This window comes from Carettochelys insculpta, chromosome 1 (genome assembly GCF_033958435.1).
Source record: "Carettochelys insculpta isolate YL-2023 chromosome 1, ASM3395843v1, whole genome shotgun sequence".
Classification (NCBI taxonomy): Eukaryota; Metazoa; Chordata; order Testudines; family Carettochelyidae; genus Carettochelys; species Carettochelys insculpta.
Window position 1 is genome coordinate 4,564,765 of NC_134137.1, and position 26,051 is coordinate 4,590,815.

The 26,051-nt window shown below is 46.1% G+C and overlaps 1 pseudogene; it reads left to right on the forward strand.

Annotated features, from left to right (window-relative positions):
- Positions 1-22,481: 22,481 nt before the first annotated feature.
- Positions 22,482-23,480, forward strand: LOC142002303 (olfactory receptor 52R1-like; annotated as a pseudogene).
- The last annotated feature ends 2,571 nt before the right edge of the window (positions 23,481-26,051 follow it).

Here is a 26,051-nt window from a genome sequence, read left to right on the forward strand (position 1 = left end):
CCCTGCCACTCACTCCACTCATTGCGGAGCGATTAAATGATTTCTTTGCTTCAGTCTTCACGGCTGAAGATGTTACAGAGGTTCCTAAATCTGAGCCAGCCTTTTTAGGCGACAAATCTGAGGAACTCACTCAGATTGAAGTGACATTAGAGGAGGTTTTGGAATTAATTGATAAGCTGAATAGTAACAAGTCTCCAGGACCAGATGGCATTCACCCAAGGGTTCTGAAAGAACTCAAATGTGAAATTGCGGAGTTATTAACAGTGGTTTGTAACCTATCCTTTAAATCCACTTTGGTACCAAATGACTGGAAGACGGCCAATATAACACCAATATTTAAAAAAGGCTCTAGAGGAGATCCTGGCAATTATAGACCGATAAGTTTAACATCAGTACCAGGTAAATTAGTAGAAACACTAGTAAAGAGTAAAATTGCAAGGCACATAGAAGAGCACGAATTGTTGGGCAAAAGTCAGCATGGTTTCTGCAGAGGGAAGTCGTGTCTGTCTAATCTATTAGAATTCTTTGAAGGGGTTAATAAACATGCGGACAAGGGGCACCCAGTGGACATAATATACCTAGATTTCCAGAAAGCCTTTGACACGGTCCCACACCAAAGGCTTTTATGTAAATTAGGTGGTCATGGGATAGGAGGAAAGGTCCTTTCATGGATCGGGAATTGGTTAAAAGACAGAAAACAAAGGGTTGGAATAAATGGTAAATTTTCACAATGGAGGGGGGTAACTAGTGGTGTTCCCCAGGGCTCAGTCCTGGGACCGATCCTGTTCAACTTGTTCATCAATGATCTAGAAAATGAGGTAAGCAGTGAGGTGGCAAAGTTTGCAGATGACACCAAGTTGTTCAGGACAGTCAAAAGCAAAAGGGATTGTGAAGAACTACAAGGAGATCTCAGCAAACTGAGTGATTGGGCAGCAAAATGGCAAATGAAATTTAATGTGGGTAAGTGTAAGGTAATGCATGTTGGAAAAAATAACCCAAATTACACGTACTACATGATGGGGTCAAATTTAGCTACGACAGATCAGGAAAGGGATCTTGGAGTTATAGTGGATAGTTCTCTGAAGACATCCACGCAGTGTGCAGCGGCAGTTAGTAAGGCAAATAGGATGTTAGGAATTATTAAAAAAGGGATCGATAATAAGACAAAAGATATCATACTTCCCCTATATAAAACTATGGTACGCCCACATCTCGAGTACTGCGTGCAGATGTGGTCTCCTCACCTCAAAAAAGATATATTGGCATTAGAAAAGGTTCAGAAAAGGGCGACTAAGATGATTAGGGGCTTGGAAAGGGTCCCATATGGGGAGAGGCTAGAGAGACTGGGACTTTTCAGTTTGGAAAAGAGGCGATTGAGGGGCGATATGATAGAGGTATATAAAATCATGAATGGTGTGGAGAAAGTGAATATAGAAAAATTATTTACCTTTTCCCATAATACAAGAACTAGGGGACACCAAATGAAATTGATGGGTAGTAGGTTCAAAACTAATAAAAGGAAATTTTTCTTCACACAGCGCACAGTCAACCTGTGGAACTCCTTGCCCGAGGAGGCTGTGAAGGCCAGGACTCTATTAGGGTTTAAAAAAGAGCTTGATAAATTTTTGCAGGTCAGGTCCATAAATGGCTATTAGCCAGGGATAAAGTATGGTGCCCTAGCCTTCATAACAAGGGCAGGAGATGGATGGCAGGAGATAAATCACTTGTCTTCTGTTCTCCTTCTCTGGGGCACCTGGCATTGGCCACCGTCGGCAGATGGGATGCTGGGCTTGATGGACCTTTGGTCTGACCCAGTATGGCCATTCTTATGTTCTTATGTTCTTATGTTCCCTCTGTCACTCACTGGATTATTTCCACATCCCACTTCACCCAATAGGACTCCCTCTGCTCCAGGGCTGGGACAGGAGCTGCTGCAGTCTGAAATGGAGCCTGCAGTGAGGTCTGTGAAGACCCAGATTTGGGGCCAGCAGGACAGTCAGAATCAGAGAGGGAAGCCGGGATATGATGTAAATGCAGAGGAGGATAGGGAGCAGGTCTGTGTGGCAGACAGGTATGGCAGATCATCATACAGCTTGTGGCCTTAATGCTCAGTAACAAAGCCCTAAGGGCTGTTACCATTATGTGTCTCTGTTTCGATTTCAGCTCCTTTTTGTTCCTTCCGCTTTGAGGCCTGTGGCAGGCACGGTCCTTTCAGTGGTTTGGGCTGGAAGCCTTTTGCCCTGAGCCAGGACCCAGGAGCATGGTCAGTGATCAACACAGAAGCTAGAAGATGGCTGAATACTAGTACTGTACTAGGCAATAAACCTGGGAAGGGGTTTTCACATCTTACGTAATTTTGTGGTCCTTGGGGAGTCCTTCGGAGACTGCGGTGCTGGCTACCTGTGCAGAGTCATGCCAATACACAGAGGGAGAGCAAACTCACACAGCCAAAATGTTAAAACAAAAAGCAGTCAAGTAGCACTTTAAAGACTAACAAAATAGTTTATTAGGTGAGCTTTCGTGGGACAGACCCACTTCTTCAGACCATAGCCAGACCAGAACAGACTCAATATTTAAGATGCTGTTTTTGGTTCTCTGTGTCTTAAATATTGAGTCTGTTCTGGTCTGGCTATGGTCTGAAGAAGTGGGTCTGTCCCACGAAAGCTCACCTAATAAACTATTTTGTTAGTCTTTAAAGTGCTACTTCACTGCTTTTTGTTTTGATAGTGTATAGACTAGCACGGCTTACTCTCTGTTACTAGCCAAAATGTTGTGAACATTTCACAGAGCAAGATATCTCTCAGGACAACGCATCAATGACTGCTGACAACAACCACTGGTATATACTCACAACAAATCTTATATGAAGCATATCATGTAAGGATTCTGGAGAACAGTTATTTTACTGAATATGATTTTCATACTTGTACGCGTGTAACATTTAGTATCTGAAGTTATGAATATGTACCTATATTTCAAATATTTTTGCTCTTGTGTTAATGACCACAAGGTATTTAACAAGCTCACTGTGGATAAACTAGTTTAGTTTAATGGCCTATCAAAGAACACTTATTACACAATGAACTTTAGAAGAGACTTATCACTACCTGAAAAGACTCAGAGAAGCATAAAAAAGCATTTGACTAAGCCATGGGACTCTCAACTCCATCTTGTTACCTGTATTTTTCTACACAGTGGTCTAAGGGTTTTGTTTGAAACAATTGATTTCACAGCTCATGACAGAAAGAATAAAAGGTCCTGGAAACACCTCCATTTTGCCTGATTCTAGATTCATTCTCTGGACAATGACCTCATACAAATGAGAGAATTCTAACCAAGGGACTGAGGTTCTTCCCATTAATTGGGAACAACCAGAGAATAAACCAGTTAGCAGTTTTTTTTCCATCATAGCTTTAAGACTGATCCAAGAACTTTGCAATTATGTATGTATTTGATTCCTTTAGGCAATTTTAATTCTCACCCTCATTCTCCTTTTTACAAATATTCCTTTAGATACTAAAGCATTGGCTGTAAATATGGTTTGGGTAAAAATCATTCATTAACTTAATAGAAAATGTGTCTGATCCTTTGTGGTTGGTAGAATTTTGTATGCGTTAAACAAAATTTTACATAGTTACCATCGTAGCTGGCTGTCTAGAAGGAAACCCAAGGCTGGGTTGGTTTAAGAGAACTGTGGTTTTGGCTTCTCTACTAGGTAGCCAATCAACTGCTGTAGATGCTACTTTGTTGCTAACTTGGTGGCTCTAAATATTAAAATAAAAATCAGTTTTGATAATTACTTAGTCCTTTCTTTCCAATTTCCCCTAACATTTCCAATGAGTAGTGTCGATGTGGCCATCAGCGATTTGTACGGTGACCATGAAATGTATTTTTCATGTGGAATAGTCAAGGCTGAGACTGATGGTGGGTTGCAGGTTGTTAAAATCTCTGTGGAATTCTTCCAGAGTCTCTATACTATGTGTCCAAATGATAAAGATGTAGGGTAAGTAAAGGAGGTGTAACAGAGGATGAGAGCTAAGGAATCATTTTTCTAAGTCAGCCATAAAAACGTTAGCATATTGTGGGGCCATGTGAGTGCCCATAGCAGTACTGCTAATCTGGAGGTATACGTTGTCCCCAAATTAGAAATGTTGCGGGAGAGAACAAAGTTAAATAGACCAGCCACCAGATTTGCTGTGATAACATCAAGGACGGTATTTCTGATAGCTTGTATTCCATCTTCATACGGAACATTGGTGTAGACAGAACATCCATGGCGGCATTTTCTCTACCAGAAACCCACTGACTGCTACACTTACCTACATGCCTCCAGCTTCCACCCAGCACACACCACACAATCCATCATTCATAGTCAAGCCCTTAGATACAATCACATCTGCGCTAATCCTACTGACAGAGACCCAAAACTACAAGACCTCTACAAAGCATTCATAGAACTTAATCATTCACTGGAGGGAGTGAAAAAAAAATTGTCAGGGCCAGATAAATACCCAGAAGCCAGCCCCAGAAGGTTAATAATAGAACACCATAGCTGCGTCTACATGAGCCAGCTACTTTGAAGTAGCCGTGCCAACTTCGAAATAGCTCCCGCCACGTCTACACATGTTGAGCACTATTTCGAAGTTGAAATCAACAGAAGGCAGCGAGACGTCGAAGTCGCTATCCCCAACAGGAGATGGGAATAGCGTCCTACTTCGACGTTGACCGTTGAAGTAGGGCACGTGTAGACGATCCGCGTCCCGCAACATTGAAATAGTGGGGTCCGCCATGGCGGCCATCAGCTGAGGGGTTGAGAGATGCTCTCTCCAGCCCCTGAGCTCTATGGTTGCCATGTGCAGCAGCCCCTTAAAGCTCCCTGCCCCCTGAGTTCCTGTGCAGGAAGCTGAGAGCACATGCAGGCAGCAGCACTGCCACGTGCTCAGCCTGCACGCCCACAGCAGCTGCAGCCCAACACCCTGCGGTGATGGCAGCCAGCCAGCACCCCAAGCGCCCCCAGGGCACGCCCCCAACGGAAGCCAGGGCTCTCAGCCAGCCAGCCAGCTGGGGAAGAGGCAGCAGGGCCCCTCCTGGATGGAGGCCAAGATCCGGGACCTGCTGGGACTCTGGGGCGAAGAGGAGGTGCTCCAGGTAACGGGGAGCAAGAGGTGGAATGCGGATGCATTTGCTTAGCTGGCCGAGGGCCTGGCTGCACGGGGTCACCCTGCCCACACTCCTGACCACGTCAGGAGTAAAGTTAAGGAGCTGCAGTAGGGTTATATCCGGGCCCAGGATGTGGTCAGCCTATCTGGGGCTGCCCCCACCACTTGCCTCTTTAACAGGGAGCTCAGGGCCATCCTGGGCCCCTGGTACACCTCCTCCCCCCCCGGCCACCCTTGACACATCGGCCGACGAGCCCCAGCAGGCCCCGGAGACGAAGTCCGCCCCAGAGGCAAGCCCCGCACCCCAGGGTCCCCCTCAGGAGCCCACGCCTGGGATGCCGGAGGAGGAGGAGGGGGACTCCTCCAGCGACGGGGGGCTCCGCATCGCCCTCCCATCCCGCAGCTCCAGCAGGGTGTCCGCCCAATGGGTGTTCTCCGACCGCGGGAGCGGACCGTCAGGTATGTACCCCCCAGTGCACAGCCCCAGGGTTAAGGGGCAGGGACAAGAGACATGACCAGGGCCCTCCACATGCCCAGATGACCATGGCCCCAAGGACAGCAGTGGCATGTCCCTCAGAAGAGTGCATCAGCCCCTGCCCCCCAGCAGGACAGCACCATGCCCCATCCCTGGGGATAGGGGGAGCGGAACCTAGGGCCCCCCATGGTGGGGGGTGGGACACCCATCAGCAGCAGCAGCATCTCCAGGGGATGGGGATGGGGAACCAGCAGCAAAGGGGTGGGGGGACAAGGGCCATGGGTCAGGGCCCTCACTAACGGCTGTCTCCATTCTTCTTCCCCCCTGTGTTCCGCAGCTGCACCATCAGAAGGCCCAGAGAGTGCCAGCGAGGTGTCCATGGTCCCGGAGAGCCCACTGGGGCCATCCCATCAGGCCAGCCCCTCAGCGGAGCACTGACCAGCCCCAGGACGAGGCCGACAGAGGAGCCACCTGCGGACAGCCACGGACCCCCAGCTGCTTGCGACCCTCCGCCATCAGCTGGAGGTGTCGGAGTGGCACCTGCGAGTGGAGGAACAGCGGCTAGAGCTCCAGGAGTGAGTGCTGGCCTGGAGCCAGGAGTCTTGGGGGACCTTCATGCGCACTTTCAATCATATTGGCAGCACCTGGCATCCCCTGCCACGCTGCCTGTCGCTCCACCTGCTGCTCTGCCTGCTGTCCGTCCACCATCTGCCACCCTGGGGCCTGCCGCCAAGGGGGACCATGGGCCTGCTGACACCAGCTGGCCATATTTGCCGGCTGTCCCAGCCCCCACCCAGCCTCGACCAGGGCTCCGGCCAAGACGTGGGTCGCGCCCCCCAACACCGGGCACTGGACATTAGGGTGTGGGGCTGAGGACGTGGCCGCCCCACTTTGTACATATTCCCCCATTTGTAAATAGTTTTTGTTGGACCCCTGTTTTAGTAGCTGACCCCCCATGTCAATAGTTCCCCACTTTTCTTCTGTTAATAATAAGAGGTTGCACTGTTTGGTTTGATACAACATTTCCATTTATTTCAAAGAAAAGTGTGGGGGTGTGTGTGCTCTCGGGTGCTCTGTGGTGTGGGCGTGGGGGCAGGCAGTGTTGTGGAGGATGCGGGGGGTGCAGTGGGTGGCTCGCCCGCAGCTGGCCCTGCCAGCGTTCACCCTGCAGCCTGGTCAAAATGGGCCCACAGGGCCTCCGGGATCTGGATCCCCTCAGGGTCGACCTGGTGACTGGAGGCAGAGAGTGGCTGGACGTTGGCCCTGCCAGCCTCCACAGCCCAGCCCTGGAAGAATGCCTCCCCCTTGCTCTCCAGGTTGTGGAGTGCTCTGCACGCACCCACAACCTGGGGGATGTTGGTGAGGCCCACATCCAGGTGGGTGAGGAGACACCTCCAGCGCCCTTTGAGGTGGCCGAAAGTGCGCTAGACCACCTGGCGCACATGTTTCAAGCACATGTTGAACCGCTCCTGGCTGGCTGTGACATGGCCCGTGTAGGGGTGCATGAGCCAGGGCTGGAGGGGGTACGCCGTGTCTGCGACGACGCAGAGGGGCATGGTGGTGTCCCCCACAGGGATCTCCTGCTGGGGGATGTAGGTCCCCACCTCCAGCCAGTGGCACAGGCCTGAATTTTTGAACACCTGGGCTTCGTGGGTGCTGCCAGGCCAGCCAACATAAATGTCCAAGAATTGGCCCTGGCTGTCCACCAAGGCCTGGAGGACCACGGAATGGTATCCCTTCCTATTGAGGAAGTGTCCTCCGCTCTGCTCCAGGGCACGGATGGGGATATGGGTCACATCCAGAGCCCCAAAGCAATTTGGGAAGCCCAGGCTGGCAAACACCGCGATGGCAGCATCTGGGTCCCTGAGCTGCCCGAGCCTGTGGAGGAGCAGGACACTGATTGTGAGGACGACCTGCAGGGGAAGGACATGAGAGAGCACCGGTGAGGGGTGTGAAGGGTGTGTCTGGCCCTCCACCCCTGGGCTCACCCCCCTCCCCCCGAGGGCTCCCCCCAGGGCTTCCCCCCTCCCTGGGTCCTCTTACCTCCATGAGGACAACCCCGACGGTGGCCTTGCCCACGCCGAACTGCTTCCCTACGGATCGGTAGCTGTCTGGAGTGGCCAGCTTCCAGACAGAGATGCCGACCCGTTTCTCAACAGTGAGGGCACATTGCATGGAGATGTCCTGGTGCCATTAGGCAGACGTGAGCCACTGGCAGAGCTCCAGGAATGTCTGCTGGCTCATGCGGAAATTCTGGAGCCAGCGCTCGTTGTCCCACTCACCGAGCACCAGCCGCTCCCATCAGTCTGTGCCCGTGGGGTATCTCCACAACCGGCGGCATGTGCGGCGGGTGGGAGCTGGCAGGGCAACGAGGTCTGGGGCTGCTTCCTCATCCCCTGGGGGCAGTTCATCTTCCTCTAATAAAAGGTGGTCGGCTGCCTTCTGCATGGCACTAAGCAGGGCAAGCACTGCTCCTGCAGGGGCGGGTGTGTGGACCTCTGGCGGCTGCTGCTGCTGCTGGGGGTCCATACTGCTCCCACGGGGTGTGCGTGCTTGTGGCTCTGCAGACCACGTGCTGTGCAGGCTGCGTGTGTCTAGGAGGGGCCCTTTAAGGGTGCGGCTTGCTTTGCCCCGGAAGTGCTAGTCTGCCCTGTGACCCTGTCTGCAGCTGTTCCTGGCACCCTTATTTCAATTTGGGCTGCTTTGGTGTGTAGACGCTCCTCTGCAGCGCCTACTTCGATGTGGTGTTGCCCAACGTCGAAGTTGAACATTGACAGCACCAGCCCTGGAGGACGTGTAGACGGTATTCATCAAAATAGCTTATTTCGATTTCGCTGCATTGAAATAAGCTATTTTGATGTAGGGTCCCCATGTAGATTTAGCCCATTTGTCATCACCTATATCCCCCAACTCAAATCCCTGCAACACATCATTAAAAACCTGCAGCCTATTCTGTATCATGATGCTACAGTCCAGAAGGCTCTTTGTGACAGGCCTGTCCTTTTCGATAGACAACCTCCAAACCTAAGAAATATTCTCACCAGCAGTCACAGGCTACACCACAGTCATACTAGTTCTGGAACTTTTCTTCGCAACAAATCCCACTTCCAACTTCGTCCACATATTTATTCTGGGGAAACCATCACTGGACCTAAACATGTTAGTTACAAGATCAAAGGCACATCCTCGTGCATGTCCAGCAACATTATAATCATAATACAAAATGATTATAATGATAATTATTATAACCCTATTATATTATAATTATTAATTATTATAATTATTATAGTCCTATTATAATAATATAATAATAATTATAGTCATTATTCAAAATGATCTGGATAAATTGGAGAAATGGTCTGAGGTAAACAGGATGAAGTTTAGTAAGGACAAATGTAAAGTGCTCCACCTGGGAGGGAACAATCAGTTTCACACATACAGAATGGGGAGAGACTGTCTAGGAACAACTACAGCAGAAAGGGATCTAAGGGTTATAGTGGACCACAAGCTAAATATGGGTCAACAGTGTGATGCTGTTGCAAAAAAAGCAAACATGATTCTGGGATGCATTAACAAGTGTGTTGTGAACAAGGCACGAGAAGTCATTCTTCCGCTTTACTCTGCGCTGGTTAGGCCTCAACTGTAGTATTGTGTCCAGTTCTGGGCACCGCAGTTCAAAAAAAGATGTGGAGAAACTAGAGAGGGTCCAGAAAAGAGTGACAAGAATGATTAAAGGTCTAGAGAATGTGACCTATGAAAAAGGTTGAAAGAATTGGGCTTGTTTAGTTTGGAAAAGAGAAGATTGAGGGGAGACATGATAGCGGTTTTCAGGTATCTAAAATGGAATCATAAGGAGGAAAGCGAGAACTTGTTCTTCTTGGCCTCTGAGGATAGAACAAGAGGCAACAGGCTTAAACTGCAGCAAGGGAGGTTTAGGTTGGACATTAGGAAAAAGTTCCTAACTGTCAGGGTGGTCAAACAGTGAAATAAATTACCAAGGGAGGTTGTGGAATCTCCATCGCTGGAGATATTTAAGCACAAGTTAGATAGATGTCTATCAGGGATGGTTTAGACAGTACTTGGTCCTGCCATTGGGGCAGGGGGCTGGACTCGATGGCCTCTCAAAGTCCCTTCCAGTCCTAGTGTTCTATGATTCTATGATTATATATGCCGTTATGTGACAACAATGCCATGCCACTATGTACATTGGGTAGATCGGGCTAAACCTTCACCAAAGAAGAAAAGGACACAGAGCAGACATCGAGAAACTCTATACACATGAGACAGTCAGTGAACACTTCCATGGAGTGGTCCATTCTGTTAAGGACCAGAGAATTTGTGTCTTGGACCAAAAAGAATTTAAAAAACAGATAAAAGATTACATTTGTACACCAGTGCCAGAAGTCTGGGTAACAAACAGGAGGAATTAGAAGCCCTGGTACAGTCCAAGAACTATTACTTGATTGGGGTAACAGAGACTTGCTGGGATGACTCGCATGATTGGAGCATTGTCATGAAAGGGTAAACTATTCAGGAAGAACAGGCAATGGAGAAAAGGAGGAGGAGTTGTACTGTATGTAAGGGCACTATGATTGCTTGGAACTCCAGTACATAGAGGGAGAAAAGCCTGTTGAGAATCTATGGGTCAAGCTTAGTGGTGTAGGCAGCACTGGAGATGTAGTGGGTGGTGTCTGCTCCAGGCTGCCAAATCAGGATGATGAGGTAGATGAGGCTTTTTTTAGGCAACTGAGAGAAGATTCCAGAACGCAGGCTCTCACTACTGGGGGGGACTTTAATTTCCCTGACATATGCTGGCAGACCAATATGGTGGTACACAAACAGTCCAGGAAGTTTCTGGAGAATGATGGGGGTCACTTCTTGGTATAATTTCTGAAAGACCTGACCAGAGGTTGTGCACGGCTTGAGCTGCTGCTTACAAACAGGGAGGAACTAATAGGGAAGGTAGAGGTGGGGGCAACCTGGGAAGCAGTGATCATGAGATGGTAGACTTCAGGATCCCGACCAAAGGAAGGAAAGAGAGCAGCAAATTACACACCTTGGACTTCAGAAAATCAGACTTTGACTCCTTCAGGAATCTGATGGGCAGAATCCCCTGAGATGCTACCATGAAGGGAAAAGGAGCACAGGAAAATTGGCAGTATTTTAAGGAAACCCTATTGAAGGTGCAGAAAGAAACCATCCCAATGAGCAGGAAGAGAAGTAAATATGGTAGGAGACCAGACTGGCTTACTGGGGAAATCCTTGGAAAACTTAGACACAAAAAGGGAGCTTACAAAAAGTGGAAACTTGGACAGATGTCTAGGGAGGAATATAAAGTTATATATCGAGCATGTAGGGTAGTTATCAGGAAGGCAAAAGCGCAACTGGAATTGCGACTCACGAGGAATGTGAAGGTGTGATGGGGTTCAGGGGTCCCCCTGCACTGCACCCCGTCCGCTGGCAGGAGTGACTCTCACTCAGCAGGTACAACAGCAGGTTTATTAGGCAACAGATGCCCAGTTTCTCACAGAAGCAACAGCATAGCAGCCCGAGACAGTCCTTCCAACCTGTCCTCGGGGGAAGACCCCGAGGGGTGCCCCTCTGGGGTGTAGCTTTCCCCCTCCTCAGGCTGGCTGCCTTCCAGCTGTCCCTTCCCCAGCCTCTAACTGCCGCCCCCAATTCAAAACCCAGCTCAGCTCCTCCCTGCTCTTTGTTCAGGCAGAGGTGTTATCTGCCAGTTGTAGCCCCAGGGTCATCCTTAGCCACTGGGAGCTGCTGCTTGCCTCGGACATCCAGCCTGACTCACATATGCACCCCCCCCCCCACTCCATCACATCATCGAGCATGTAGGGTAGTTATCAGGAAGGCAAAAGCGCAACTGGAATTGCGACTCACGAGGAATGTGAAGGTTAACACGAAAGGTTTCTACAGGCATCTTAGCAAGAAGAAGGTGACCAGGGAGGGCATGGGGCCCCTACTGGGTGAGGGAGTAACAGAGAGTAAGCCGTGCTAGTCTATACACTATAAAAACAAAAAGCAGTCAAGTAGCACTTTGAAGACTAGCAAAATAGTTTATTAGGTGAGCTTTCATGGGACAGACCCACTTCTTCAGACCATAGCCAGACCAGAACAGACTCAATATTTAAGTATTGTAAGCAAGTATTTAAGTATTTAAGTATTAATATTTAATACTTTAAGTATTTATTTATGTATGTATTTAAGTAATATTTAATATTTAAGTCTTAAATATTGAGTCTGTTCTGGTCTGGCTATGGTCTGAAGAAGTGGGTCTGTCCCACGAAAGCTCACCTAATAAACTATATTGCTAGTCTTTAAAGTGCGGCCTGACTGCTTTTTGTTTTGGGTGAGGGAGGTAACCCAGTGACAGATGATGTAGGGAAAGCTGAAGTACCTAATGCTTTCTTTGCTTCTATCTTAATGGACAAGGACGGCTCCTGGACTAATGCGGTAAGTGATGCACTGTGGGATGAAGGTGGACAGCTTTTGGTGGGGAAAGAGCAGGTTAGGAGCTGTCTAAAAAAGCTAAATATACATAAATCAATGGGCCTGGACCTAATTCATCCAAGGGTTCTGAGGGAGTTGGCGTATGCTGTTGACGAGCCCTTGGCTGTTATCTTTGAAAAGTCGTGGAGATCAGGAGAGATCCCGGATGACTGGAAAAAGGCAAATGTAGTGCCCATCTTTAAAAAAGAGAAGAAGGATGATCCAGGGAACTATAGGCCGGTCAGTCTTACATCAGTCCCTGGAAAAATCATGGAGGGGATCCTCAAGTAAGTCATTTTGAGGCACTCGGAGGAGGGGAGAGTGATCAGGAATATTCAGCATGGATTCATGAAGGGCAAGTCATGCCTGATCAATCTAATTAGTGTCCATGATGAGATAACTGGATCTGTGGATAGGGGAAAATCAATGGATGTGATTTATCTTGACTTTAGCAAAGCTTTTGATATGGTCTCCCACAATATTCTTGTCAGCAAGTTAAAGGAACGTGGATTAGATAAATGTACGGGAAGTTGGATAGAAAGCTGGCTAGAAGGTCGGGCCCAGTGCATAGTGATCAATGGCTTGATATCAGGATGGCAGTCAGTTTCTAGTGGAGGGCCCCAAGGTTCGGTTCTGGGTCCTGTTCTGTTCAACATATTTATCGATGACCTGGATGAGGGGTTGGATAGCACCCGCAGCAAATTTGCAGATGACACTAAGCTAGGGGGAGAGGTAGATACACTGGAGGGTAGGGATGGGGTCCAGAGTGACTTAGACAGATTGGAAGACTGGGCTGCAAGAAATCTGAAGAGGTTCAATAAGGACAAGTGCAGAGTCCTGCACTTGGGCTGGAAGAATCCCAAGCATTGTTACAGGCTGGGGTCTGACTGGCTTAATAGTAGTTCTGTAGAAAAGGACCTGGGAGTTGTAGGGGACAAGAAGCTGGACATAAGTCAACAGTGTGCCATTATAGCCAAGAAGGCTAATGGCATATTAGATTGCATCAAGAGGAGCGTTGCCAGTAGATCCAGAGAAGTGAGTGTTCCTCTTCATATGGCTTTGGTGAGTCTGGGCCCCCATTTATAGAAAGGATGTGGAGACACTGGAGAGGGTCCAGCGGTGGGCAACCAAAATAATTAGGGGGCTGGAGCTTATGACCTATGAAGAAAGGTTGAGGGAAATGGGTCTGTTTAGTCTGCAGAAGAGAAGACTGAGGGGGGACTTGATAACAGCCTTCAACTTACTGAAGGGAGGTTGCAGAGAGGCTGGAGAGAGGCTGTTCACAGTGGTCACGGATGGTAGAACACAGAACAATGATCTCAAGTTGCTGTTGGGAAGGTCCAGGTTGAACATTAGGAAAATCTTTTTCACTAGGAGGGTGGTGAAGCATTGGAATGGTCTACCCAGGGAAGTAGTGGAGTCTCCATCCCTGGAGGTGTTTAAGTCTTGCCTCAACAAAGCCCTGTTTGGGCTGATCTGATGGGTTTTGTCCTGCCTAGGGCAGGGGGCTGGACTTGATGGCTTTTTTGGGGTCTCTTCCAGCTGTATTGTTCTATGATTCCATGACTCTGTAATACATTGAGAGATTTGTGAGTTGGAATTCGTATTCAAATTTGACACATTAACATGAGGTATGAACAGAGACATCAATTTCCTCACTCATTACAAGGACTGATTCCCTTCCTTTGATGGTCATAATTATCTCAGGAAGGACAATTAACACCCCCCCCCCAGCCCTCTCCTTCAGTTCTATGTATTTGATTTGTCAGTTTTTATTGTAATTATTTTTTTGGTCCTCTGTACTTATAAATGTCGGTCTGTGTTGGAAATGAGGTTGACCTGATGAAGTGGGTCTGTCCCATGAAAACTCATCACTGGATAAATCATTTTGTTAATCTTTTAAGTGCTACATTTCTGCTGGTTTGTATTATTGGGAATAGGTCCATAGTGATTTTCCCTTCAAAGGGGTTTTCAAAAGCAATCAGTTAAAGTTGCTCTATGGTATGATGATAGCTATAGATGAAAGTCAGTGATCTCTGCTCACAGAGAGATAGGTCAAGGTGACTAATGAAAGTATTTGTACCTCCACTCAGTCACCTTTCCCCAGATATATCTGTCTACTATCTATCCATCCCTGCTGGACGTTTATAGGGTATCGGAATCTATGGAGAACATCTCTAGTTTTCCTCCTAGTCAACAATACTTTTACATATTTATAAATGCACAGAGCAGCCAATTTCTTTTTTGATTCAGCAAAAAGCCCAAGAGTTCTTATCTCCCTCTGGGCAGTTTCTTAATTGCTGTTTACTCTTGAAGATGGATAAACAGCAAAGAAGCATGAACAGGCTTGTCTCCAGCCACTTAACATTCAGATGTTCACTTCACTAGAGCAGTGGAAATCCCAGTGGAATTGACCAGAGCTCTACTATAAATGACTCCCAGGTTGACTCTTCGTGTGGGATCTGGTCTGCAGATGCGGGGGTGAGAGAGCTGCAGGATATGGCTGCATAAGGAGGGTTCCCACAGAAGACAGTCTGTTTTCACAATTCACAGGTACCCATCTCTCACTGAGAAACTCACCTGTTTGACAACACAAGTGTAACAAGGGTATGATGTGATCGTCTGCAAGTCTGTGGTCTGTTCTCTGCACAGCTATTAAGCATCCCAGGTCCCTTGCCACAGGGTATGAGTTTCCTTCAGTATAAATGGCTAAAAGTCACACTTTCCTGTGACCCCCATTTCGACCTATCATGTGGCCTCCAGCCCCAAGGTAGCTGCATTTCAGTGGCACAGTGGGACCTTCAGGGTGAAAGGTTTAGTAGTCGTGGAATAAGAAGGACAAATTCTGAGCCTGTGGCCTCACTGAGGTGAAACTCTTCTTGGAGCGAGGCCTGGGTGAAGAGCTCAGGAGCCAGCTGTGTGTTAATGCACAGACACTGTCACCTCCTCCTTTGTATTTCAGGGCTCTGTCTGTGAAAAAGGTTAGAGGGAGAGGCTCTTACATGGCTACCTGCTGGAAAGCTTGGTGCAAAAGTTCTTGACTGGAACAATTATCCAAATTGTTCAGAGTGGCATAGATATATTTTCTCCTACCTTGTTTGGGAAGTTGGCTGAACTGTTATCATTGTGTGGGGGAAGAACAATTCAGCCCAAACCAGCAACCCAGCATGAGAGATTTCCATCCCAGTGCTTAAACTATGGCAAAATCATAAGCAACTGAAAAGGTATTCTAATGGAAGGTATCGGACAGGCTGCACTGAAGAGGGTATAACCAGCACAACCTACAATAAACGACTAATTTCTGAATTCCATTCAGCTAACCTCTTTGCTCCAATGATGTGTGAGACAAGGAGTTCTACAGGCCAAGTACGGCTACGTCTACACTTGCACCCAACTTCGAAATAGCTTATTTCGATGTTGCGACATCGAAATAGGCTATTTCGATGAATAACGTCTACACGTCCTCCAGGGCTGGCAACGTCGATGTTCAACTTCGACGTTGCTCAGCCCAACATCGAAATAGGCACAGCGAGGGAACGTCTACACGCCAAAGTAGCACACATCGAAATAAGGGAGCCAGGCACAGCTGCAGACAGGGTCACGGGGCGGACTCAACAGCAAGTCGCTCCCTTAAAGGGCCCCTCCCAGACACACTTTCATTAAACAGTGCAAGATACACAGAGCCAACAACTAGTTGCAGACCCTGTATATGCAGCACGGACCCCCAGCTGCAGCAGCAGCAGCCAGAAGCCCTGGGCTAAGGGCTGCTGCCCACGGTGACCACAGAGCCCCGCAAGGGCTGGAGAGAGAGTATCTCTCAACCCCCCAGCTGATGGCCGCCATGGAGGACCCCGCTATTTCGATGTTGCGGGACGCGGATCGTCTACACCTCCCTACTTCGATGTTGAACGTCGAAGTAGGGCGCTATTCCCATTCCCTCATGGGGTTAGCGACTTCGACGTCTCGCCGCCTAACGTCGATTTCAACTTCGAAATAGCGCCCAACACGTGTAGACGTGACGGGCGCTATTTCGAAGTTACTGCCGCTACTTCGAAGTAGCGTGCACGTGTAGACGCAGCTTACATGTGATGTGAACAATTTCCATTTCTAATAGTATATGTTCAGAAATTCACTGTAATTGAAAACTTCCTTCTTTGTGTATTGTGTAACACAGATAATATAAATGCCTAATCTGGTTACGTTATTACTCGTTTCATAGGGTTAAACATCAGAAGAGACCATTGCATTCTCCAGTTTGATGTCCTGTATAACACTGTCCATTTATTTTACTCAATTGTCCCTCTACTGAGCCTCGCAATTTAGGTTTGAATAAGACCTGGTCAAAAGTAGCATTTTACATCATAGGGTGCGAGAGAACTGCAATGGTCATGTAGCCCAACTCCCTGCCAAGATGCTGCATCTGAAAATTCAGGATGGATGGCTATCCAGCCTGCTTTGGAAAACTGCCATGGAAGGAGATTCTACAACATCCCAAGGTGCGTGTTCCATAGTTTTCTGTTCTTAAAGCTCAGAATCATTTTTTTTCCCATCTGAGATTTAATCTACACTGGCTATTCTGTAGTTTAAGCCCCTTGATTCTTATTCTGCCTGTAATAGTGAGAAATGAGGATTTTTTCCCCATTTTTATGGTAGCCTTTCAAGAATCTTAACCTGTTTTCATAAACCCCTCAATCTCCTCTTTTCCATACTAAGCTTACCCAGTTCCTTCAATCTCTGGTCATATGATTTGTTTTTCATCCCTTCCATCATCTTAATCTCTCACCTCTAGATCCTTCCCAGTCTTTCTGCATCCTTCCTATGCATAGGTCATGCAAACAGAAAATAAAAGTCCAGCTATGGCTTAATCTGCACTGAGTAAAGGCATACCAAAATATCCTGTGATTTACTTTCTCTGCCTCTGCTGATGCAACCCAAAACTGTCTGTTTTTTGCAATGGTAAAAAAAAGCAGTCCTGTGAGAGAAGTAGCTAGTGCAACCTAACCCTTCATGTAGATAGCATGAGGTCAACAGAAGTATTCTTCCATTGACTTAGTGGATTGCCTGCACCCTTGGGAAAACTTCTGCCATAGGTGTTATTACTATCTACACTGAACTTGTATAGTAGTACCACTGTAGCATTTTAATTTCAGACACAAGCCTTCAAGCAGAAAGGTAACCTTTCTGGATGTGCAGACATAGGGAGTTGGACAATCCACCCTTTCCTGTGTGTTCCAATAGCTCATCACCCTCAGTGCTTTATTCCCCACTGTAAGTTGTCTGGCATTAGCTTTCAGCAATTGTGCCTGTCAGAATTTCTCCAATAGATTACAGAGTCCATTCCTATCTATGTTCCTCTGCCCATAAAAGTCTCCTCTTGATGATCTTTTTAATAAGATAAACAGAGGAAGTTCTTCAAGTTTAATTACTGGGTTAAATTACCTTGGGTGGTTGTAGCATCTCCATCAGTGGAAATCTTTAAGAGCAGGTGAGATAAATATCTAGTAGGGATGACCTAGATGATGCTTGGTCCTGCCGCAAGCAGAAAACTAGACTAGCTGACTGCTTGAGGTCCCTTCCAGTTTAGCGTTCTATGATTCTCTGATTCTAAGTTCTCTGTCAGTCATCTTCTCCAGCCTCCAATCAATTCTGTAGCTCTTTCCAGAACCCTGTCCAATTTTTGAGCAGTCTTTTTTTAAATGTGGACACCTGCACTGGACACAGTTATGTTTCTGAAGGCCAAGTGCAGAAGTGAAATCTTCCCTCTGTTGCAGTTCACCACTCCTCTGTTTATGCATCAAAAGATCACATCATCCTGTTTACTAACAGCCTCACAATGTGCTGGTTATCCACAATGACACCTCTAGGCTTTTCAGGGTCCCTGCCTTCTATAATATGATGTCCGAGTCTGTGAGCCAGGCCTGTTAAAAGAGGATAACTTTACTTTTGAGTGTATCAAAATATTTCTTGAGCCCCAGATCAATTCTTATTCATGTCTTCTGCTCATCATTTTCATGACTCTGTCAACCTAGTATTCATCCATAAATTCTATCTGAATTAATTCTCTATTTCACTATGGAAAAATTAGGAAAATACCACTGAGCCTAGAACTAATCCCTGAAGAATCCCACTACAATTTTTTCCATTCGCTGAAAATGGCCAATTGAATACTGCTTTCTGAGGTCCATCTATTAGCCAGTTTTAGTCCATTTTACTGAGAATCTACTAATATTGCATAGTGTTAATTTTTTTACCTGAATGTTTTCCCCTACTAAATCAAATGGCTTAGAGAAATGAATTCCAGCACATTTACATGGTGCACTTGACCCACCAACTATATACTCTTATTAAAGGATGAATTTGGGTTTATTTGACAAGAGCTATTTCCATAAGCACTGTTTTTGTGTGAATTTATTAGATTCCTAGACTTTTTTGAAGTAATCCCATACCAGCGTTTCTATTGTTTCATAGAATCATAGAACTGGAAGGAACCTCAAAAGGTCATCAAATCCAGTCTTCTGCACTCATGTCAGGATCAGGTATCATCTAGAGAATCCATGAAGAGTGTTTGTCTTCACAATGAAGGGGATTCCACAGCCTCCATAACCAATTTATTCCAGTGCTCAGCCATCCTGAGAGTTAGGTGGATTTTTTTTCCCCTAATGTCCAACTTAAATCTCCTTTGCTGCAATTTAAATCCTGTCATTGAGGTTAAGAAGAATATTTTTCTTCCATTCTTCTTGTAACAACCATTTAGGTTCTTGAAAGATGTTATTACATCCTTTCTCAGTCTTCTCTTTTCCATACTGAGGAAAATAAATATTCTTTCAATCTTCCCTTCTAGCTCATGGTTTCTAAACCTTTAATCATCTGTGTTACTCCTCTCTGGACCTTATCCAGTTTGCCCACTTCTTTCCTGAAGTGTGGTCCCCAGAACTGGACTCAGTGCTACAGTTGAGGCCTGATCAGCACAAAGTAGAGTGGAAGAATTACTTCCTGGGTCTTGTTTGCAAAACTCCTGTTAATACAAATCAGAATGATGCTGTTTTTTTGGCAGCAGTGCACACCGTTGAATTACATAAGAACATAAGAACATAAGAATGGCCATACTGGGTCAGACCAAAGGTCCATCCAGCCCAGCATCCCATCTGCCGGCGGTGGCCAATGCCAGGTGCCCCAGAGAAGGAGAACAGAAGACAATGATCAAGTGATTTATCTCCTGCCATCCATCTCCTGCCCTTGTACTGAAGGCTAGGGCACCATACTTTATCCCTGGCTAATAGCCATTTATGGACCTAACCTGCAAAAATTTATCAAGCTCTTTTTTAAACCCTAATAGAGTCCTGGCCTTCACAGCCTCCTCGGGCAAGGAGTTCCACAGGTTGACTGTGCGCTGTGTGAAGAAAAATTTCCTTTTATTAGTTTTGAACCTACTACCCATCAATTTCATTTGGTGTCCCCTAGTTCTTCTATTATGGGAAAAGGTCAATCATTTTTCTATGTTCACTTTCTCCACACCATTCATGATTTTATATACCTCTATCATATCGCCCCTCAATCGCCTCTTTTCCAAACTGAAAAGTCCCAGTGTCTCTAGCCTCTCCCCATATGGGACCCGTTCCAAGCCCCTAATCATCTTAGTCGCCCTTTTCTGAACCTTTTCTAATGCCAATATATCTTTTTTGAGGTGAGGAGACCACATCTGCACGCAGTACTCAAGATGTGGGCGTACCATAGTTTTATATAGGGGAAGTATGATATCTTTTGTCTTATTATCGATCCCTTTTTTAATAATTCCTAACATCCTATTTGCCTTACTAACTGCCGCTGCACACTGCATGGATGTCTTCAGAGAACTATCCACTATAACTCCAAGATCCCTTTCCTGATCTGTCGTAGCTAAATTTGACCCCATCATGTAGTACGTGTAATTTGGGTTATTTTTTCCAACATGCATTACCTTACACTTACCCATATTAAATTTCATTTGCCATTTTGCTGCCATTTGCCATTTTGCTGCCCAAATGTAGCATGTGGTCCACTATGACCATGAAATGTCTTTCCCCTTCCCAGATAGTCTGTTCCCTTTTTGTGTGCAAGTGCAAGTGATTGTTCTTTCCTAAGAGCAGCACATTCCATTTGTCTTTATTGATTTTCATCCTATTTGTCTCAGCCTATTTCTTCAGTGTGTCCAGGTCATCTTGAAATTCAATCGTGGATTCCCAAGCATGTGCAACCCTTCCCAGCTTAGTATTGACAACAAATTTTAATGTGTACTTCTATGCTTAACAATATCAAATCTTTTTTTATAATTTAAAATTCCTTTTACTTTTAATTCTTTAAATTTAGCACCGTGCTAGCTTGCATTTATTTATTTATTTATTTATTTATTTATTTATTTGCGTATTTAGCCCTACCCCTTTAAAGGTATACTTGTGGTTCCAAATGAGATATATGGTCTTTGGTTACTTCTTAATTTTCATGTTTGTAACCCTAGAACCATACATGCTGTGTAGCATCCTCCATGAAGCCTCCTGGACTAGCAAGTACATCATCTCATGTGATGTGGGTACCTCATCCTGTCTCTTTTAGAATGAAGATAAAAACTCTCTCTTACAGATAACTGCAATATTCGGAACTTTTCTTTCTCCCTCTAGAAATTGAGCTAAACATTTGTTAGGATGTCTTTTGTTCTTACTGTGATATATGCCAGTCTTTTTGTGATCCTTAGCCTGACCAAACATGGATATTTCCATAATGTATTTAAGATTCCTTATTATTTTTATAAATTCTATTTTTTTACTCTCCATCTCTTTTCTTTTTTTCCCATTGGTTTTATATTGTTTCCCTTCCCCCAACCACTCTTTTTACTTTCCCACTGAGCCAGACTCTGCCAAAAATGTCCGCTTCCTTGATTGTGGAATCACAGAATGTTAGGTTTCTAATAAACTCTTCTTAACGAATTCCCAACTTTCATTCCCTTTTTTTTCTCTAGGAATATTTGCTCTCACTGAGTTTTTGGGTAGTCTCAGCTTTGGGAAATCTGCTTTTTTCAAGCACTAAATGTCCATACTTACAACAGGTGGGGAACTGATCTCTGTTCATCCATTTGAGTGCAATCAGTACAATTCCTTATTTTCCTCTCCTCTGTCATGAGCCCCCTTCCTTGTCTATTTTCTAAACTTAACTGTCCTGGACTATTCATACTGCCAATATCTGGCAAACTCCCCTGTTCTCATGGCCTGTCTCTTTACACACCTTTGTATCTTATCCTTTATACAAACTCAGTGACCAAAACTGAGCACACGTCCAGAGCAGGTCATTCTCCATCCCATTCCTCAGGCCTGTGAACATTGTTTTTGTTTTGGTCAAAAGGTGTTTCTGTGGATCTATTTGTTACACACAGGTGACTCCTTTGAGGTGTGTTCTCACAGGGACATTTCCCAATTGGGCATATCTGATCAAAGCTTTTTTGGGGGGCGGTGGTTGGGTTTTTTGTTTTGTTTTGTTTTTTTCTACTGTCAGATTTTGAGTAACGAAGTCTGGGTCTACACTTGCTCCCAACTTCGAAGGGGGCGTGTTAATCACAGTATATAGACTAGCACGGCTATCTCTCTGTTACTATTCAAGGGTGATGGGAAATTACTCATGAAGTGCTGCAGTGAATACGCAGCTCTTCATTGGGATAATTCTCGCCTGTGGCAACGTCAAAGTGCCCAGTTTCACAGTGCTGGCATATGTGTAAATTTTGGGAATAAAGGCACTTTGAAGTACCCGCGGTTACACACATGCCGGCACGTTGAAGTTTGACACGTTGATGTTGCCGAGGGGGAGAATTAGCCTAATGAAATGCTGTGCATTCACCACAACACTTCACTAGTAATCTCCCATCAGCCTGATTACCATGCCCCCTTCAAAATTGAGGGCAAGTGTAGACAAGCCCTAAATGAATGAAGAGCTCCATAAGAACAGGTTTTCTACACTGTGCTGCATTCTGTTATGGGCCAATGAGGGATAACCAGTATCCATACTTGTGGTTCTTGTGCGTACCTTTTAAGGTTTCCCACACCATAACATGCAGGACTTAGTATTGCACTGAGCACAATAAAATATGGAATCAGAATTAGTAGGGAAAATTGTCCACAATTCATTTATCTGGATAATGAAAGGGTCGTTTTTCAGAATGTGAAATGTGGGTCTATCTATTTCAATCAGAAGAACATCCTCTGATAGCGCACATAGTCTCTTACATGAACATTTTCTCTCTCTCCAGGCGTTTGTACTGTGACCATCACCCTGGACCCTGGACCCTGGACCCATAAAGGAAGCCCAGGGATGTATGGTGCATGCAGGAGACACAGTTCTACCTCTGAGTTGGACACTCCTTCCTTTACTCCATGTCAGATTACAACACAACTGAATTCACCAACCCCTCCACCTTCATCCTGCTGGGCATTCCTGGCCTCGAGACAGCCCATGTCTGGATCTCCATCCCTTTCTGTGTCATATACACCATTGCCCTCTTGGGAAACTTCACCATCCTGTTCATTGTGAAGATGGAGCCAAATCTCCATGTGCCCATGTACTATTTCCTCTGCATGCTGTCTGTCAGTGACCTGGTCCTGTCTACGTCCATCCTCCCCAAAATGCTGAGCATCTTCTGGTTCAGTTCCAGGGAGATCAGTTTCAGTGCCTGCCTCACCCAGATGTACTTCATTCACTGCTTCTCAGTAATGGAGTCCGGGATCTTCATGGCCATGGCTTTTGATCGCTATGTGGCCATCTGTGATCCCCTGAGACATTCCACTGTGCTGACAAATCCCATTGTGGCCAAGATGGGCATAGTTGTGATGTTACGCGGCCTCATGTTCACACTGCCCATTCCTGTCATGGCGAGGCAGTGGCAATATTGCCGATCCAACATCATCCCCCGTTCATACTGTGAGCACATAGCCATTGTGAAGCTGGCCTGCGCCGACATCCGCATCAGTAGCTACTACAGCCTCTCAGTGGCACTCATTGTGACTGGTCTGGATGTGTCTTTTATTGCCCTGTCCTATACCCAGATCCTCAGGGCCGTCTTCAGCCTCCCCTCAAAGACTGCTCGGCTGAAGACTTTCGGGACCTGCGGCTCCCATCTCTGTTCTATCTTAGCCTTTTATATCCCAGCCCTCTTCTCCTTCCTCACACACCGGTTTGGCCACAATGTGCCCCTGTATTTCCACATTCTCATTGCTGACGTGTACCTTCTGGTACCCCCCATGCTAAACCCCATCATCTACGGGGTGAGGACCAAACAGATCCAGGACCGGCTGCTCCAACTCTTCTCTCATAAAGGAACTTAATGTGTTTTCCTGGTGCTCTAGCTCTCTGACAAACTCCATGCAGAGTGTATGGGGACATGGTGCTGAGTCCTTTACCTGGAATCACTCACTGGATAGCCAGTAAGATGTTAAATACTCTTCTGATCGAAGGGGGAACAGTCTATTTAAAATTGCTTGGGTTCCATTTTTATATGTGCTGGCAATTGGACGTCTGAAACTCTGGAGACTAAGCCCTTCCTATTGCCTTAGTTTCTCCATGTATATACCCCCAGCAGTTTTAAGCAAGAGTGGCAGAAGCAACTATCTACAGCAGATGATGCGTCCATGTGTCACCTTGATACAGTGGGCCACAGCTAAAAAAAACATCTGATGAAGTGAGTCTGTGCTCATGAAAGCTCATGCTCAAAACTTTTCTGTTAGTCTATAAGGTGCCACAGGTCCCTTTGTTGCAGCTAAAAATACGAAACTCAGAACAGACTGCTGGGAAAACAGGGCAGACTTACCTCAGCATGGTGGTTGTTCTACTGTTCGATTATCTCAAGCTAGTAATTTTTCGTCTCACCATGCTGGTTAACTGGACACCGGAAAAGAAGCTTCATCGCCTCCCTCCCTAGCCCCTTATTAGCTCTGAGTCTTCACACAGGCTTCAGTGTTGCTGTGTTTCACCAATGAGATGTTTGCCTGAGCACCTCCCCAGCTGGACAGATTTGTGGTGGTACACAGCCCAGGCCTCTTGTAAGAGGGCTTGAGGAATGTGTGTTTGTGCATGTTTGTCATTGTGTGCAGGCAATCATCCACAGGCAGACTTGAATGTGGATTTCTGGAGCTTAGCACTGGAGCCTCTACAATTTGAGCTAAAAGCCAGCTGGCTCTCAGACAATGCTGCCCAGGAGACTCGTCCTCTCTGTGTGTCAGTTGTCTTGTCAATATGGGCCCAGATGGGCTGGAATGAAGATTGCAGCTATGGCAGAATTTTTGCAGGGAAAATATAAAGGAGCTGTTGACTCCTCACTCAAACTTTGTAAGGATGTTTCATGTTTTTTTTTTCCCCCAGACCCTAAAGGAAGCGACTGGACTGATGGGAAACCAGGTTTGTGAGATTGATGGGCCTTGGGGCAATGAGGAAAGTCCAATGCTCCAGGTCAGCCTGACTGACACAGCCGACAGGCCCATGAGGTAGTCAGGAATTTAAGAGGGCCCTGCCCTCTGTGTGAGCTGGGGCAGATTGGGCCAGGTCAGGTCAGAGCTAAGATGAGAGCATGGCTGGGCTGGGCTGGGCTGGGAGCAGAACCACACCAGCCATAGCCAGAGAGGCCAGGGGAGCAGCCCAGAGAACAGAGCAGTGGTGGGTCAGAGTCTTAGCACACAGAGTGAAAACAGCAGCTCAGACAGCTGAGCTGGGGGCATGTCTGTGAGATGAAGAACTAGCTGTGAACTTCCCTGACATTCCAGCAACACCCGTTTCTCGTTCTCCATTCCCACACACTTTTCACATTTCCTGTTTTAACTTTATTTTCAGCCAGTTGCTCATAATATATTCTATTTGCTTAAAATACTCTTCTGTCCTATCTTAATATGATGTATAATATACCTAGATTTCCAGAAAACCTTTGACACGGTCCCACACCAAAGGCTTTTATGTAAATTAGGTGGTCATGGGATAGGAGGAAAGATCCTTTCATGGATCGGGAATTGGTTAAAAGACAGAAAACAAAGGGTGGGAATAAATGGTAAATTTTCACAATGGAGGAGGGTAACTAGTGGTGTTCCCCAGGGGTCAGTCCTGGGACCGATCCTGTTCAACTTGTTCATCAATGATCTAGAAAATGAGGTAAGCAGTGAGGTGGCAAAGTTTGCAGATGACACCAAGTTGTTCAGGACAGTCAAAAGCAAAAGGGATTGTGAAGAACTACAAAAAGATCTCAGCAAACTGAGTGATTGGGCAGCAAAATGGCAAATGAAATTTAATGTGGGTAAGTGTAAGGTAATGCATGTTGGAAAAAATAACCCAAATTACACGTACTACATGATGGGGTCAAATTTAGCTACTACAGATCAGGAAAGGGATCTTGGAGTTATAGTGGATAGTTCTCTGAAGACATCCACGCAGTGTGCAGCGGCAGTTAGTAAGGCAAATAGGATGTTAGGAATTATTAAAAAAGGGATCGATAATAAGACAAAAGATATCATACTTCCCCTATATAAAACTATGGTACGCCCACATCTTGAGTACTGCGTGCAGATGTGGTCTCCTCACCTCAAAAAAGATATATTGGCATTAGAAAAGGTTCAGAAAAGGGCGACTAAGATGATTAGGGGCTTGGAACGGGTCCCATATGGGGAGAGGCTAGAGACACTGGGACTTTTCAGTTTGGAAAAGAGGCTATTGAGGGGCGATATGATAGAGGTATATAAAATCATGAATGGTGTGGAGAAAGTGAATATAGAAAAATGATTTACCTTTTCCCATACTAGAAGAACTAGGGGACACCAAATGAAATTGATGGGTAGTAGGTTCAAAACTAATAAAAGGAAATTTTTCTTCATACAGCACACAGTCAACCTGTGGAACTCCTTTCCCGAGGAGGCTGT